Source organism: Camponotus floridanus, unplaced genomic scaffold (assembly GCF_003227725.1).
Source record: "Camponotus floridanus strain SB8 unplaced genomic scaffold, Cflo_v7.5 scaffold50, whole genome shotgun sequence".
In the NCBI taxonomy this organism is placed as follows: Eukaryota; Metazoa; Arthropoda; class Insecta; order Hymenoptera; family Formicidae; genus Camponotus; species Camponotus floridanus.
In genome coordinates this window covers 336,024-354,513 of record NW_020229659.1, presented here as the reverse complement: position 1 = coordinate 354,513, position 18,490 = coordinate 336,024, and the positions used below count along the sequence as shown (strand labels likewise).

Sequence of the window (18,490 nt, the reverse complement as noted above, 5' to 3'; positions counted from 1 at the left end):
ATACGGTGGTATACATTGCAATCGCAATAAATCGGCAGCGTTCGGCCGCGCTCTCCGAAGGGTATGATGGTTTCATGTAATATTAATAAGGTAATAAAGTTCGTACTTGTTATGCGAATATTTACTAGCTAATCGAACCTGTTTTACACTGGAGCGCTTTTCTTTATCCCCCTTTATATAATATATACATGCCTTCGATCTATCGTTACTCGCAAACTATATTAACGCACAGGGTGTTCCGCATTTTCTCAACTTCCTTTTTGCTCGAGTTTTTCGATCAACTTGGAATTGATCTTCCCCGAACAAAAACATCAAAGCGCTAACAGTTTATCAATTATGGATAATTTAAAGTCCAACATTTTTCGCGAATTGAAAGATGCAAGGATGTTGAAAACTTATCGTTCCTTTTACTTTTAATCGAGTTTGCTCGAATAAATTTTCAAGTTACATGTTACTTCTAGATACTTGATACTAAATAAAAATGCGGGAAAACATCTTGAGACATTTTAAATACCTCTTTGTGGAAACAAGAAGCAAAAGTTTTTCATCAAGAGAAATCTTTAAAAAATTTGCAATTAGAATACGAGATAGCGACAGATTGAAAATTTTGACGGTCAATTGGCTCAAGAAGTCTACTTTCCCGCTCGTTAATAAATAAATATCGAAGGTACTTGCTTAGCAGAAACCGTAATCGTCATTATGCGACCCTGGCACGCGTAATCGTCTTAAAAGTACCATGGCGACAATTGAGCTAATTAACTCGATGATCATCGGACCCTATTACAGGCGAAATCGATTTAGATGCGGATCTGCGCAGCCACCATCCCAGCCTGATATCGGCCGTGGGGATGAACGAGTTCCACGACCTCGTTAATTACCTGAGTTACCGCGAAACTTTTCTACGATTCGATGGTAGAGAGCTTCGGGGATCTCTAATGGATCCCGTAATGGGTTCGCGGAGAGCGAATCATGGTTAGGGGATACGTAGAATCGTTCGCGGTCATGACCGAGACGATTTTTGTGTGCACGTGGATTAACACTTAAACAATCGTGCGCGAGATCTAACCGATCCCGCTGTTTTATAAGGGAAATAATTCTCCCTTGGCGGGATCAGATTAGATTTAATCTGCCGTTATTTAATTCAGTTGGTTCAAAAGAGTATCTCTAAATACATGTAATTTTATTTTATAACAAGTTGGATCAAATTTTTATATCAAATAATCTAATTTTATTCCAATTTCTTATATTAAATTATATTTAAATTTAATTATATGTAAATTATATTTCTTGTTCTTAAGGATGTTTTGTATGTACAATTCCAGCAAAAGTAGCTGAAAATCAATATTGATGAATATATCCACTTTTTTAGTGTATTTGGAATATGAGAAATTGTGTGCAAATTAAAATCCTTATAACTTGTGAACGCTTTAGTGAATCGATTTAAAAATTGTACTGAAGATTCCAAACATATGTAAGGACATTCTGTACAATTTTCATTAAATTTTCAATATTTTGAAAATAAGTACAAAACATCCTTAATTAATAATTTCTTAATGTTAAATAAATTCTTAAATGTCGCCAGTAGATAAAATAAAAGACGTAATTTAAATTGCCAGGGTGGTCGATTTAAATTACGTCTTTTAATAATTTCTTATATTAAATATTACTTTAAAACGTATGCGAAAGATTTAACCAATGACATTTTTTTTCTACGGATGCATTAAAAATCATTGTCGTATAAATAAGTAGATTGCAACAATCTTACGAGAATAATTAATTGCTCATAAGAGACGTGTATAAAGCCGACGAAGTTGTCCCGTTATATTTGAGCGCTTCATTGACGCACGTCTCTACGGTAATTCTAAGTTCGCTAAACTATGCTAACCATACTAAGGGATTCTTCGCGTTTCTAACCGGCTTATCGGGAGCGGCTCGCTGCGCGTTCCATGTCGAACTTCCTCGATCGTGTATTCCATTAAATTGCTTCCCACTGGGCGAACGAAAGCCACGCCTGGTACTGCCGGCAGCCAAGAATATTTATCTTTAATACGTACGCTCATCCATGGCGCCGCCACGGAAGGTACACGGTATAACGTTTGCCTCGTCGCGCGGAAAAACATTTTCCGTTTTATTCGAAAAACCACGGAACCACACCGGGGATGGCAGCTCGATGCGGGCGACCACTGGCTGCCGCTACACGCTTGCCCATAAAGCCTCGCGATACCATCGATACCCTCGGATCCGCAAAGGACGGTAATCGAACGGAGCACGAACGGAATAAAGGGAATCTTGCTGAGGGAGCTGCGCGATCGATATTTCCGTATTTTTCGATTCACGTGAGATACTCGGTTTCTCCCGCGCGTTCATTCTACGGTGCTTCCAAGGTCATGGTCGTTTTATCTCTCTTTCTCTCTCTATCTCTACGCTAACTCTATTCCGCTGAACGTACGTCGGATTTAGCGACGGTGAACCACCAGCCTCCAAGAGACTCGTCTGCCGGAATCCGAATTAGTTTTCTCCTACCGAGATGCCGCGGGATCGTAAAGTCTCTTAATCGGATGAGTGTTTTAGTTCCGAGAGAGAGAGAGAGAGAGAAAGAGGGAAGGAACGAGAAATAGAAATGCTCCTAAAATTGTAATTCTCGCAAAGCGCGTACACGCTTCCTCCCCGTTGTTCGTGTAATCTGAGCGAGATAAGGGCGAAAATTTGAAATCGTAGAACGGAAGACCGTGATGCGAGCCACTGGCGGCGACAGAGAGGCTTCCAAATGTATACTTGATGAGGTATACACGCTTCGCGGAATCGCGATCGGGGGGGAAAGTTTTCTATTTCAATCGCGTGGGATGATCGATGCACTTTCCGAGTCGAAGTTCTGCTGGATTATGTCGTGGCCTCCAACGATGATAGTTCGCTTTTTCATTTTTCTATCCGTGGATTTCGGAAGAAGAGGGGGAAGGATGGCCTATTAGTATATATTAAAAATTTTTATTTTAATTAAGCAAGTACACCTTGCTGATATGAACTTTACAAAATGATATACTAGATAAACAACTTTGATTTTTATTCTGTTTTCTATATCATTTTTTTTACGGAATCAAATGCAGAGATTGTATCCAAATCGGTGTATTGATATTTATATATATTATTCAGATTGATAGCTTATGATTTGTGCATTTTGTACAAGTATATTTTAATATTCTATTTTTAATATATTTAATATAGATCATCCTATATTTCTAAAAATTATTAATTTCATTTATGGTTAACGATATAAAAATATTAATTTACATCGTTATTATACATACATACGTCAGTATCATTTGTTTCGATGCGAAATGGCTTTTAATGGCTTTTAATTAAATTTATGTTATTATGCCTCAAGGAAGAATTAATTCTCTAAATTGGTCGAATCTGTGAATGAAAAAAATAGGAAACTTGAAATATATAGTCTATATGAATATCGGTATATTTCTTTGCATCAAGCGATCCACTTACCTTTAAACATGCGGTGGATGCTTGGATCGATGTCGTACCGTTCGTCAAATTTTCATCGCCGTCATCGCGAATCTTGCCAAGAGCTATACCAATAAGCTTTCGATTCAACAATCGATTTCGATAACGGAACAACTTTACAAGAGCTTTTACCGTCTTCTCGTTGTTCCAAGAGAGGCTAAACCCTCGATGAAATAAGGGAGTGTAAAAATCCCCCGATAAACAATGTCAAACATGCCGCGATACGACGACGACGCCGAGCATTTTCATCGCGTTCGTTAAGGAAAAATTTTTTTTCCCCTTTTCTTTTTAACTGACGAGGGCCTCGCTTTTTCTGCAGCTCACGTTTTTTGTCGCGTTCACCTATCAAAAGTTTTCTCTCTTGATGTCGCGCACTTCTCTCAGTCTTTTGACAACCTTATCCGCTCGTTTGCCAGATCTTTGTAAATCTTTGTAACGCCGCGATCGAAACCGTCCTTGTGTCTGCAAAGATGCGAGGCAAAAAAGGGAAAATTTATTATAAAATGTAACAAGCACCGAGCGCGTCTTTTCTTTCTGCCTCGGATTAATAAAATAAATACTAATGATACCGATAATAAAGATGTAAATTAATTTCCTTACATTATAACATTAATTATAAATAAAATTAATAATTTTTATAAATACAAAAATATCTATTATAAATATATAAAAAATACAAGATTGAAATATAATTTTATAAAATGTATAAATCAAACTATTCAATCTAAATATTTCGTTAATGATATAAATCTTAACTCATTGATGCGATCTTTATATTTGATTTCATAGAAAATGACATGAAAGACAAAAATAAAAATTTATTTTTGTTTGTTTAGTATATCTCGAGTATAAAATGTATAAAACTTTAATCACATCTATATATTCAAAGTTATCTCTCATCATTATCATACATCACAAGTATTTATATTCGCGTTGGATAATAATAACTTTTGTTACGCACTATGATCTAATTACTACGAAATGCGTGATATACGCGCGCATCAGATCATCGACGACGTGCGAAATTTAATTCGACGTTAAACGGCGCGATTAATGCGAGGCCGTCTTTGCAAATCGCGTCGCATCACCGATACAAACGCGCGGCATCCCTTCTCCGGAATTAAACGGCGATGGGCACGCGCTCTCGGGAGGGTTCGGCGCCGTTCTGGCAGGTGCGCCTCGGCTGCGTTTGACAGGTGCGTCATTGTTAGCGGAGCATAAAGAAAGGAAGTGGCAGGAGTCAATCCCGACCGGTAGTAAGAGCGAAAAATCGAACACTCGAGGGGGACTGATGGCGAGAGCGCATTGGCGTAAACGCGAGTGTATCCACGTTGACTTTTCGTATCCGAGAGGACTGATATTCTCATTTACATCTACTTTTTATTTTGCGCCTTGCGTATGATACGTTATTACGTATTTAATTATAAACAAATATTCTCCTCAAAGTCTTTTTTTTATTAAAAAGATTCTTTATTTTTGAAAACTGTAATTTTTTTTAAGCTATGTAGTTTTTTAACTTTTTTGAATTTGAATTATATATATAATTATTCTTTCGAAGATCGAATGGAATATTATGGATTTATGTTTTCTTTGTGACTCAATGAAACTTTGATATCATAGAATTACATCTCGCAGTATGTTTATACGGCTTGTCAACTTGTGATTAGATAAAGCTTCTTGAATTTTTTCTATGATATCTTAAATAATATTCACATTTAATTTGCCACAACTCGCAAACCTAACGATCAGTTAATTTTTAGGTTTAATTTGTGACTTTAATACTATGGTAACATTTTAATTTCTAATCTTCGTGCGAGATTTGTTTAAAAAATATATTAATCCGAGATACGTGGATTTCATGCGCCGAGTAACTTTAATATTCATGCTCCATATTCAACACGTGCTCAAATTTCTCGACCGTCGCCATTATCCGTTTCGTTTTAACGCTCGCATTCACGAACGGCTTCCACGGATTTCACAGGAATATCTGTCGACGCGCCACTGGACGAGCGGTGGAGAGGCGCACGGGGGTCTTCCGTTGGAGAGAAAACAGGGTGAGAAAAGCAACAGGGGGAGGGAAGGGCACGAGGGGTGGGCAATCCAGTCAGTCACTCGGACATTCACAATATGGATCCCTTTGGTGTAATCGCGACGCGGAAGCCCCTTGTTTCTGTGCCTTCGGTGAGCGTTCCCGACCCTCCGACAAACCCGCTTCGATCCCTCCCTCCCTTGCCCTTCCCGGCCACCTCTCTCTCGCAGGCAGTTGGACAATCTCTCGCCCCATATTCTCTGTCTAATTTGCCAACCTAAGCCGTCGGGACCAGTCGGACAGAGCGGCGGCGATGGTAGCCCAACTTCATTATTCTCCCATTGTATCAGCACCCCCGCGGACATAAATCATGGAGAGTCCACCCTCGCGTATCCCGCTGCCGTCGCTACCGGCCGGGAAATTTCGTTTGATTCCCGTCCGTATGAAAACGCAGGCCGCGAGAAACGGTTACACCGACTTTCTGCTCCAATTTCCGCTTTTCGGCTGTCCACTTTGGCCGATCGACTGGCGTTCACCGGTAATTTCTACACCGGCTACTTCCGAGTGATTTGTGGCCCATCGATTTTCGCGCTTTTCATACAATATGAAAAAAGAAAGGGCAAGGCGTACAATACAGGGTTTTTTTACGGCGCGGTTTAGGGGAGAAATTCTCAATATTATAAAATATGTTTTTCAATTTTTCTTCGTCATCATGTCCAGAGTTATTGCTTGACGCGTTATCTGGCGACGATGTGCGTATTTTATCGATGTGAGTAATATTGATTTAGCCCTCGGATGATTGCACGATTATAGATAAGTACATTGTTTTTGTGCTTTCATGTATGATGGCAGATTAGCCAGCATTATTGTCGCCTTTTCTTTCTGATAATATCCTACATTTTTCTCTATTTTTTAAATACATCATGAATATTAAAATTACATGTTTATGTTAATTTAAAATTTTAAATGCAACAGAGCGCGACTGCTTATCAATATTTGAAGAGCCACGTATCTTAATATTGTAATAATTTTAGAAAATAAAAGCAATGATTGCAAGAATTTTGTTCGAAATTTAATAATTATTAAGTAGAAATTTTTATACGCATAGTACTTTAACTCATTGTCTTGTATGATATTATATTCAATTCTTACTGCTTAATTAAATTACTACAGTACACTGCATGATCAATCATGTGGTACTTTAGGACGCAATCAGCCAACGGGGTTAATGGCGGATATTAACCTTTCCCGACGAAGGGACATACGCGCGATCGATATATTTGTTTATTTATTCACAAGCGCAGCATCTATTCACGCGATCACCATCGAGAGCTCGCTGTAAACTAATTCTCAAAGTATAATATGGGTAGCATTCGTCCTGATTCGACATAATTTTATAATTATTGTTCGAGGCAGTGTACACATTTTCTGAATGCTTAATGATGCAATTGCAACAATTGCAAACAAATATTCTGCGATAAGTGGATACTCTGGATGTGAGTAAGAAGCTTTATGAATAAATGGAAATCGATAGCGAATTTATTCAGCTTATTCGCGCAACATTGGGTTATTGTATATTTCGCATTCCTGAGAGAGAGAGAGCGAGAGAGAGACAGAAGCTCAGGCTACATGAAACTTATAACAGGCGATCAAATTTAACACGTGTAATAATATTGTACTGTTAATGCCAGAGGATTATATTACGCACTTAAGCGTAACTTACGCTAGTACGTGTAATTATGCTCAGGTTCTATAAAGCGGGGAATATTCGGTATACATCTATATCGGTGACCGAGGTCTACACGTTTACAGGTGTTTGCGTATTAATTTCACGATCCTTAGTTTCCGACGCTTACGATCGCGTACCATAGCCGTCATGACGCCCAAGTTCCCTTACGCGAATCGGAAGTAGTGTAAACTATCGAATTTCAAAGCGACCGAATTAAATTTGAGAAACGTTATCTTCAATCAGATGATAATATCTCTATTTTGTTTTGTTTGAGAATAAGGGCTAAATATTAAATAATAATGCGATTGCATATCTATTTTAAAGAGTTCTTATTATTTATTGTGTGTTTTATAGAATACGTTTTAAATTATTTATTTCGTTCGTACTTTGAGAGAAGCGTATCATGTTGATTAATTTTCAATAATGATATTTATTCTTATATATGATGATAATAATATTTATTGCATTTCATAAAGAGTCATATCATTAGTATCAGAATGTAATTTAAATAATTTATTTTGTGTGTGAAGAGGGCATATTTTTATATATGCTATAGTAATATCGTATTTTTGTATGTCATTTCGAGCGAAAAAATTATTTAAAAAATATTTTAATCGTTCTAATGGTTTTTACTTTTTATTAAAATACATAAATATGCTTAGAATTATATGAAAACTGTTCTAGAAAATATAACACTCGAAAATTGTCCAGCATCTTATTCGACGCTCGTATATGTGAATTTGCTCGTGCATTTTATTTTAATTAATGTTTTTTTTAAGGTAGAAATTTGTTCTCTTAGGATTTTTGTAAAATTTAAATTTTTGAAAATTTGATGGTGAATGATAAGGAAAATTTGACAGAACAAAATGAAACGCTGCATGAATTTGGCGTTTTAATTCTGAATTTTTCATTTTTATTTTCCTCAAGGAAAATTTATTTAATGACCATGACCATGATTTAAATTGTCAGAAATTATTAATGAAAATAAAGATATAAAAATTTTAATTATATATTAATTTCTACGAAATAATATGCCAACTTTTTGCACGCTTGTTAATAATAAAAAAAAGGGTATTGATTTTTATATATTTACGTACGAATTATTATTAAAAATGTTTGTTGTTTCAAAATCTAAATCTCGCAATATCTGAAGAACGATTATTCTTCTTCCCTTCGGGCAATTTTCGGATCTGGTGAGAGATTGTCTCGTAATCGAAGCTTCGTGATCGGGGAATCCCGTTCGACAGTCGGAAATTTATTTTCAACAAATTGGCCGATCGTTCAGATTTCGCACCGGACAGCCATTGCCAGAGTGGCATGGTGAAACGCGAGCGGGAGCACTGATAGGGGATAGACGGGATCGCATTAGGGTCTGCGATGGCGTCACGGGATCGTCCGGCGAAGGTAAAAAGGGTAGCCGATCCGCTCCAATGGCGATACGAAGCGCACATGGGCGCCGAAAAGAGAATGCAAGAGAATGTATTACAGTTTCCCAGATTCTCAAAAAAGTATAGAAAACAAATTCTCCAACACTTTCAACGCAATCTTTATTTATAGAAATATTATAAAAAGTATTAAATATATACATAAATATATACATAAATATATACATAAAAAAGTAGATTCTACAAATTACATGCATAAAATATAAAAAAATCGAAGTTTAAATACAAGTTACATATAAGCCAATTTGAAAGAGTTGTTAAAATGTACTTAAAAGTTTCGTGAAAATTTTAATTTGCTTTGTCGAGCATAACAAAACATGATATTTTATATACCAGATGCGCGTCAATCGCAAATAAATACTAAATATCATATGTCAAATTTTGATATGAAGCGATTTATTTATTGATATTAAATCTCTCTCGTCATACAAAGTTAGATTTAATCTTTGTGCATAATTAAAAGGACAATGCTGAGAACATTATATGCTCGTCGCGAAAAATATTTAAAGCAATAATACTCATCACAAGAGAAAACAATGGGAGTAATATATGGATCGGAGGATATATATAATAAAAGTAATAAGTCGATTTATTAGCATATATATTTCAGTTTTATTTAATATATATATTTTTCAAATAAGAAAAGTAAGATATTTATTGGCTTTTAATAAAAACTATATCGATCCCTCTTCAAAATTTGAGCTATTTATTTTAAAAAACGCGTAAAAATTCATGAAGCGATGTAACTGTCACCGAAATGTGAAGCTTTGAAATAATTCGATCAAGTTTCCACCGAATGGGAAAAGTCATTTGATGATGGCACGTATAATTTCCGCACAAACGTCATTTTGAAATTTTCGTGCCAGGTTAATTCGCTATAAATTATGAATCGCAATAAAAGATTCATTTTTACGAGTCTCGGCCCGCACATCTCGGCGTCCGCGCATCTGTATTTTCTCATTAACCGCGTATAATTATCGGGATATAATGTGGACGATGATACGTCAACGTCGAGGATTAAATGGCGACGCAACAGGCAACGCGTCGCCCGTTTCCTGTCGCAGACAGGTTGAGGTAAAAATAAAAGGATCTCGTTATGTTGCGCCGCGATTTTTTTTTTTTAATGGCGTCACATCGAAAATTCAACATCGACAAACCGACCGACGATAGCAAGTTACATGCGATTTCCGCGCTAAACATCGTGGATTTCCTCGCGATTAAATTTCGTGTTTAAAATACATTTTACACGGCATGACAAGCATTTCCGTCGCAGGATCTAGATTGTGAACATAAATGAGTTATGCAATAACGGAGCCTCGCTAGTTCATCAACGTTTACATAGATGAGCGCTCACAAAGTTACACATTTCATCGTATCGTTATCAATAAAATCGAGCGCCGATAAAGCAAAGTCATCCCTTAAATACATATACACTCAAGATCGATAAAGCCGATTACGTTGATCCACTAGTAAGGACAGACTAATCCCGGTGTATCTCTCACGTACAATATCGAGGCGCAATAATTGCGAAACGCATTTTTAAAAATGACCCGTCGTAAACGCGCGCGGTGAGATTTCGATGATTTATGGGCGAGACGATCTTCGACGCTCGCCGATCTCGATGATTTAGGAGCGATTCTGGGAAAGCGCGGGAATTTGTCGTCGACGAGACGAACGGGCTCGCCGCAGCCCACGCAACAGACAATTTATCGGGAATCGATAGATCGACTAGCGATACTACAGTTTCACTCGTATAAAGTTGCTAGCGCGATGAATATCGAGAATAACTTGGAACGAGTCTTCATATCGGCGCATCGAGCTTTTTTTCCCCCCATGGAAATAGTTCGAGAACACCGCCATCATCGCGCTGGACGACATAAATGCGGTGAGATAGAAATGACGGATCCTTAAAATAGATTTTATCTCTCGTTCCGATGATTCAAAAATGATATTCGCGGCCCGGCAGTTTGCGCAATATTCTCCTAAACGCTCGCCCTCTCACGACGGATATGTAAATACGTGTATGATGCATCCGAAAGCTTGTGTGCTTAGCTCCGAAAGTGATAAATTTAACGTTGTCGAGATATATATAATGAATTTACATAAATCTGTAATTTAACTTGCGTAGTGCATGTTACATTTGACATTTGCTCCGAATTTTCCTGAAGGTACAAATATAAATTTGCTTCTTTTTTGTGAAAGAGAGAGACAATAAATTTTCAGAATATACTTAAGCGTATTTTTATCGGGAACATATCACGTTATAATAGATTATGGATTGACATTTATAGAAATGGATTTAATAAAAAAAAAAACAAACTTTGATATAATTTATCTCACAGATATCAAATATATTGTAAAAAATTCAAGCACGTGTTTCATTAACAATCGTTGCGTGAATATTGCGCATTCATCTAGCGAATCCATTAGACGTCCATTAATGTATTATATATATTTATCGTAGATCGCGACAAAATAACAAATTTATATAAATATCCAATCTCATTATTGTAACGTAATATTGCAACCATGATCGTCGTCGTTACCATTTCGCATCGCGATCGATTATAGGTGGAAGATCCATTAAATCTCGATATCCTGATACACGAGTGTTGACCAGTCGGATCGTATGAGAGCATCGTATCAACAATGGTCCATGTCGCCCCGACAACTCGAATATGTACTTTAAATCGTGTCCTCCGTACCCGAGAGTTTATTACCGTAAATCCATCCGGATCTACGCGAGCAAATATCATCGAATCCGCGGCGCATACACGCGTGTCTACACATGTTCAGTTTCTCTATCATGAAGAGATATCTAGATTAGAGACAACAAGAGAAACGTCGACATTCCCGAAATATCGCCATCCATTTCAAGAATATCCGCTGTCTAATTTTCGCAATTTCCCCTTCGGTTATTCACATTCTTTATCGACATCTACTCACGGTTAATTTCTTTCGCGGTGAAAGAAGGATGTAATTTTGACGTAACATTTTTGTTTCGCTTTTTACAAACACATTTCATAAAAATTTTATTTTATTTATTTCAACTATAAAGCGATAAATTTAAAACAGTGCTACACAAGCTATAATCTTCGTTTACCCTACAGTAAATAATAACACATTCGTGATAGTAATAAAAAATGTTACGTCCGTAAAGTCGCTCAAAATTCTAGATACGCGGCAGGCGCATCTAAAATGCACTCGCCCGGATTGAAACATCCCAGGCCGTCCGCGCAGTAGATTTACACGGTGTTTACATTACTTAGCAGCCTTCGTGGAGCACGTACATCGTAGCGCGTGTTCATTGCCATTTCCGGTAACTTTGGAGAACGTTTCTCTGTCCGGCGGAGGAGGCGGCGCGCTCGCTTTCTCGGTTCGATGGCCTGCGAGACTGCGCCAGCATCGCCGGCAGGAAATGTCGCGTCTACAAAGTTTCCCTTAGCCGAGGCCTCTAACGGTACTCTACCCGCTCGTCCTCGCTCGTCCTCGCTGTCCTTCCTGGTGGCGTTTCCCTCACTCTCGTCGGTTTTCATACCGCGGTCGCATCGTCGCCTCTCCTTCTAATCTATCCATCCGCCACATTTGCCCTTGGACTACCGCGTTCTCCTTGTTCATCCTTTCGTCCTTCTTCCAGCTGTCCCTCTCGCTTCTTCCCACATCTGCGAGCAACTTTGTTTCTCCTGATATACCGGAGCTTTTGGTCCTCGCGCCGTTTCCATAGAAACGCCACGGCGAGAGAAAAGCGGACGATGGAGAAGGATAGGGATTCCCGCGACTGGAAGGGCGCGATCCGTGATAGAGTGAGATGAAGAGCCCGACGAGCGGAGCGCAAGTTTCTCCTTGGCGGAGAAAGGAGAGAGGTCCTGGTTTAAATTCTATTGCGCGGACAATACGGTCGCGGTAATGCTCATTCGGCTTTGATTCATTGCCCGCTCGGGGGATGGGAGGCGAGGTAAAAGGTGCAGCGGGCGACGTGACGGAGAAAGGGAGAATTGGTCGCGAGGGTTTGCCTCTTCACATATGTTGCAACTTGCGACCTCGGGAAGAGAATATTAGCCCTACTTTCTACGGCGTCGTTATTTCCTCGTTACTCGCTGCATCAATTTTCGCTCGTTCGTGATCCTAATTCGGTTAAACGCTATAAAACGTACGCGGCCGTGAATAGACGACGTATTAATATAGGTCGCTTTTATCAAGTTCACTAGGATAATAGGTATTGCATCGTAAAATTGATTATCGCGCGCTGTCATATATAAGTTATTAAATTTTTTCACCGACAGAGAGGTATCGTAATTAACTTGCATAAAATGTACTCGCTCTGCACGAAATTCTTGGCGCGTTTCTTGATTCGCGTTTTCTTTTATCCTTTTATTTGCCTCCGTAGATTACGTTTGCAGAAATGAAACGAACGGGGGTTTCGTTAAAACTGCGTCGGCGAATTTCCGCGGAAAGTTAAAGGTATAGATTATGCGCGCGCGTGCGTACGCATATTTTACAGCTCTCTGCGAAAATGACAGCACCGGATGAGCGAATCAGGTGAGATGAATTAAATACATGTAGCGATCAATAATTTATAATAGATTCTGCCAGAGTAGGTGTTGCAAAAATACTTCGGACAAACATATATTATTTTCTTTATTACACAGAAAAGAAGGACATTCTTGTTTTGAAAATATATTTAGCTTTAACATGGAAATCTTGAAATGAGATTATATCGCGTTAATTAAAGAAAAATATAATTGCACTGAGAAAAATCGTTTGATTGCACCAACAAGACGTATATGAATGAAGACATTTTGGTTAAATCAAACAAGAATTTCTAGTTATCATGATAAAATTTGATTTTTTATAACTAGAACGTTTAATAGATTTTACTGTAAGGATTTGATTAGTTTTCTGGTTGGATCTATAAAATTTCTTGTTACATTAATTTCTTTGCTTGTCACTAGACGACGAGTCACTCTTAACTCGTATTCAATATTTGCTATGAAATGTATAAAGAAGTAGTATTAACATTAAATCCAAAGTATATTTTTTTCTCTTACGAGCAGTAGTACCAGAAAGAGGACGCTAGCTTTCTGATTGTGTGTGTTGAGCTGCATCCTCTTCTTGCATCACTGTTTATCAGTTTAATTTCTAACAAACTGAATTTAAAATAATTTATTCAATAATCTGGATTGAATTTATTCAATAATGTTGTTGAAATTCAGAATATTAAACAGACTTTTGAGATTAGATGGAAAAAATTTTAGACGACTTGGTGCTAGTGAGTTTAGTATTATTAATCAGAAAATGTGGTAAATTTAACAGGAAGAAATTAATCAGATTCATCTGGTAATTTCTACAAGAATTCTGGTTCGTCCATTTTCCAACAGACATACTGGTTGAATCTACCAGAATTCTAATTAATACAACCAGATTTTTTTCTCAGTGTGCTTACTCGAGTGAAACCATTTTATATAGTTCAATCAAGAAAAATATATTCTTACGATTTAAGATTTAATTTTCTTGAATGAAGAAGAAACAATGTTAGATAGAAAATAACATTTTTAAATCAAAGATTATAATTTTCTTAAAGTAGAATTAAATAATTATATATTCTTGAGGTGACAATTACAATATTAAAATAAGACTATAATATTGTCAAAATTTAAAATTATTAAACTCTTCTAAGAAGATTATAAATTGTTGCGTATATACGAAACAATAAACGCGTTAGTTTAAGTATATATAAGTTTTGATTTGACACTTGTTTTTTTTTTCTGTGTATGTTGAAATTTTCTCTCCTCCTTCCCTGAGATTCATTCCGCATCTTTTCGCTTCTTTCGTCGATCCGGCAGTCCGGTCAATTTGAAGGCGATCGCAGAGACGAGAGTGGACCGTGACGGAGTCGAGAGAGAGTCCGGGGACGAACGGACGGGGAGAGTGTGGAACTATTTCCTAATGACTACTCGCGCCGAGAGTGGTAGCGCGGGGTGGCCGCGGCGGGGTCAGGCGGGCTGCGCGGAAACGACGGTCGATATGCCGACGTACTAATGACCCGTACGGAGTTGCACCGACAGACTGCCGGCTAGACGCAATGGCACCAGCGCCGGTGGTTTTCGCTCAATTATAAATTGAATTACTCGCCGGGCCGGCTCAAAATGGCTACGGTTATGCGCCATAAAAGGGGAAACCGACTCGGCGAATGATATTGGGAAAGAGGAAGGGGGAGCGCGGGTGAGGGGGAGAGAAGGATGCAGGGACGAGGAGCGGGACTTTCGTCCCTCGGGGGTGGCATCGATACGCATCGACCGCGCGGAGGGAGGCGGGGGAGGCCGGGGCGGCTTGAGGTCGGCCTACCCTAATTCCATGCATTCGCAATTAGCTCATTAATGAACGATCGGGCGACGAGTAAGTGTTTAAGGGAACCGCTGCGTCGAACGCGTAATGACACAATGCAACGTCGATTGTATTCCGGGGCCCGTTTTGTAAGCCGGTCGTCGTGTTTCGGCCGCGAGAGAGCTAATCGCGCGAGCAATTAAGATAAATTGAAATCGATAGCGGAGTGACAAATGGCCGAGGGATTCTTCTAACGGCGGCTGTCGCTTAGAACGAATAATTAATATCACTTTCGCATACATCGAACATGTCAATTTCTGAAAATTGAAATAAGATAATCGTACGGTTTTAAAACAGGCCACATATCTAAGAAAGGAATTAAGAATATCATTCTTATCATTTAATGTGTAGATCTCTTGTTCAGTAAAAGAAGATAAATCTCGCGTCTCTTAGGAAAAAAAAATTTCAGAAGTTTTCGTATAATTATCTTGTTCCAATTTTCACAAAAATTGCAGTATTTGATGCAATTTTTTACGTTGTTGCATCTCTGAACGGAAAAATAAGCAGTCTATCGTAAAGCAAGCACCAGAATTCGCTTTTGACCTTTCAATCTTTCCCCTTAGGAAGCGTACGCGATATTTTCGCATTTTTAATTTCTAATTTAGGGATTTAGGGCTTAGGGTTTGAATTTTACACCCTTTTCGCTCGTACCATACACGGTCAGATATTTATTCTATTATTTACGCAATATTATGAAGAGTGATAATACTCATTGCAATCTAATGAATATTGCAACGCAATTGTTGTTAATAATTAATGATGAAAATTAAAATTATATTCCGATTTTCATTGATGTTACATCCGGACATGTGCAAGCTCGGAATTTCGAAATCGGATTACAGTGTCCTAATTACGGAATTGGAAGTCGAGATGTTTAATCGTCTGCGTTGCTCGTCTACAACGTGTTGCGCGCAGTCATTTGTGGCGTCGGGACGCTTGCGGTGCGCGGATATAATAGCGATGAAACATGTGAGTGGAATGGAATGAGTTGATCACTGTGATTAATACATACTATGATTATCTAACTATATTATAACATTAACATGAGTTACGATTTTAAGTTAATGAAAATAATTATTTGCAAATAAAGTACATATTGGAAATGCTGAGCAAAGTATTGGTCCAACTATCGTATTGTGCCAGTGTGTCTACTCTCTGGAAAAACATGGGAAAGCTGGATTTCTCGGGGATTTATTTTGTACCGAGAAAAAATCGGAAAATTATCATGGAATTTTATGAAGACTCTGAAATTTTTTTTAAATCCTCTCTCTTTAATAATTTTACTTTTACAAACAGTCAACAAGTTAATTATATATTTAAAATATATTACATATAATATTTATATTTGTTTATATATTTAATGCCTTAAAGAGTATCAAATATGCAGTATATATTTTTTATTTCAATTTTTAGTAATGAAGAAATGAAAATTATATGCAAGTCTAAAATATTTATCTTAAGATATTAAAATATTACATAATAAAACGACACACACATACATACATACAGAACTAGTTTCGATATATTAAATTTGAAAATACGACAACGTTTATGTTTTGATGCTCGAAGGCCGCCGGCGACTTGTTTATTTTTCCTTTGATCTCCTCGCGTGTAGTCATTGTACGATGTGGTAGTACCGCTGTGCTTTCTCAACAGTTCGGACGTGTGTTAGATCGCTCCGCGTTTTTTTTTATCAAAATCCAATTCGAAGACGATTGCGCGGTAGCGTTGAACGATTGTCGTATTTCGCGTTTTTCGCTCGTTCAAAGTGCATCGAATGTGTGTCGAACGAGAGTGTCGGACTGTTAAGATTAAAGATTAGAAGGTACCATTGAAAGCTTTGCCAAGGATTCTTCTGCAACGCCAGCACATTATTTGGAATCGAACTGTCAAGTGAGTAAATTTTCACCGATTACTTTCTTTTTTAATTAATATGTTTGCCTCACTTGATACGCGTTTTAAATTGGATACTTGTATTGTTACATGTTATTATATTAATACGACACACATGTAGAGATAAACAATACAAGTATATATCCGATGTGTTTTTTCTTTTGAATCGAGATCGAATTTTGTACATAATTAAATATTAGTAACATTCGCGTATTATTAACTTATTCAAAGTATATCGAATGCCGACGCAAATAATGGTCATGTAAACAGAGGATATATATCGAACAAAAGTTGAATACGGGGAGAAAAATACGCGAGTTTATTACGTTACTTTTATTGTCACAAATTAATTATAGAACATTTCTGCAATCGTATCTCTGAGACATGTATATATTTTTATTATTATTTCTCGTTTCTCTAATGCAGGTTTGAAAAAGTAATTTCAAATTTTCTCTATTTTTCTTTTCCAATAATCAGATTTTCTATTTTGAGTTATGTAGATAATTTATATAGATATCTGTTCGTGGATTAACGCGATGAATCAATCATGCACACGTTCGAGCCGATAATACTAAATGCGATTGCCGATCCTTTTAACACGAATGATACGCACACGCGTAAATATAATCCTTTTTTATCTAGATTTACAATTGCGTAATGCATGTAATATACTAAATGTGGGATGAATATGATATGAAAATACCATTTGATAGATTCAAATGCTAGCTTTGCTCGTACTAACGATAAATATGATGAATAGCACACCGTATTTTTCACTCAAAATATTTTACTAAACACATAAATTTTTATTCATATAATTTTAATATTAAAGTTTCAAAATTACATATATGAATACTATTTAAAATTTCTATTTTAAATAATTTATAGTAAAATTGTAAAGCATTATTAATAATATATTATTAATAATACATTATATTATAATAATATACATTGATGGTGCTATTAAATATTATAAATAATATTTTTTTCTGAATTAATTTTAAAAATGTTATCTTTATTAATAATATATTGTAATATATTGCAATTATTAAACGCGCGGAATAAAACACTAATTCATATCATGTCAAACCCGATATATATCACTGACAATTCAATGAAGTTTAACATAATATTATATAACATAACAAACTAAATTATACAACACAATATCATATAAACATCATATTATATTCGTCCGCGTTTAAATTCATCTTGTAATGAGGCAGCGCTGACGATTACCGTAAACACCAGAAACGTGTTATTAACCGGAAGTCCCGGCGTCAATAAGAACATGCCGGATCGTCTCGCGCCAGCTGGGCATCTCCGTTGTAATCGTGACACGGGGTGAATCCGTAATTAGCGATGGATCGGTGGCCTACAGCGTTCCTCGTTAACTGCTTTACGACGTGCTTATCGGACCGTTCCGCGAACGTTCCGTGTACGTTCAGGGCGGTCAATATCTCCGGCTATTTACTAACCGCCGTTGCCGTTAAGACG

At 37.2% G+C, this 18,490-nt stretch overlaps 1 protein-coding gene across 2 annotated transcripts in view; it reads left to right on the top strand.

Moving 5' to 3' along the window:
• LOC105248927 (Krueppel-like factor 6) overlaps nt 1–18,490 on the top strand; it is a 332,350-nt gene that overhangs the window by 94,942 nt on the left and 218,918 nt on the right. Inside the window, exon 1 of one of the 2 annotated variants that reach the window (XM_011254010.3) lies at nt 16,754–16,993. The exons of the other annotated variant lie outside the window; for it this stretch is intronic. The gene's annotated coding sequence lies outside the window, so the exon portion shown is untranslated. Of the gene's footprint in view, nt 1–16,753; nt 16,994–18,490 lie in introns of those variants that run through there. 2 annotated transcript variants of the gene reach the window in all.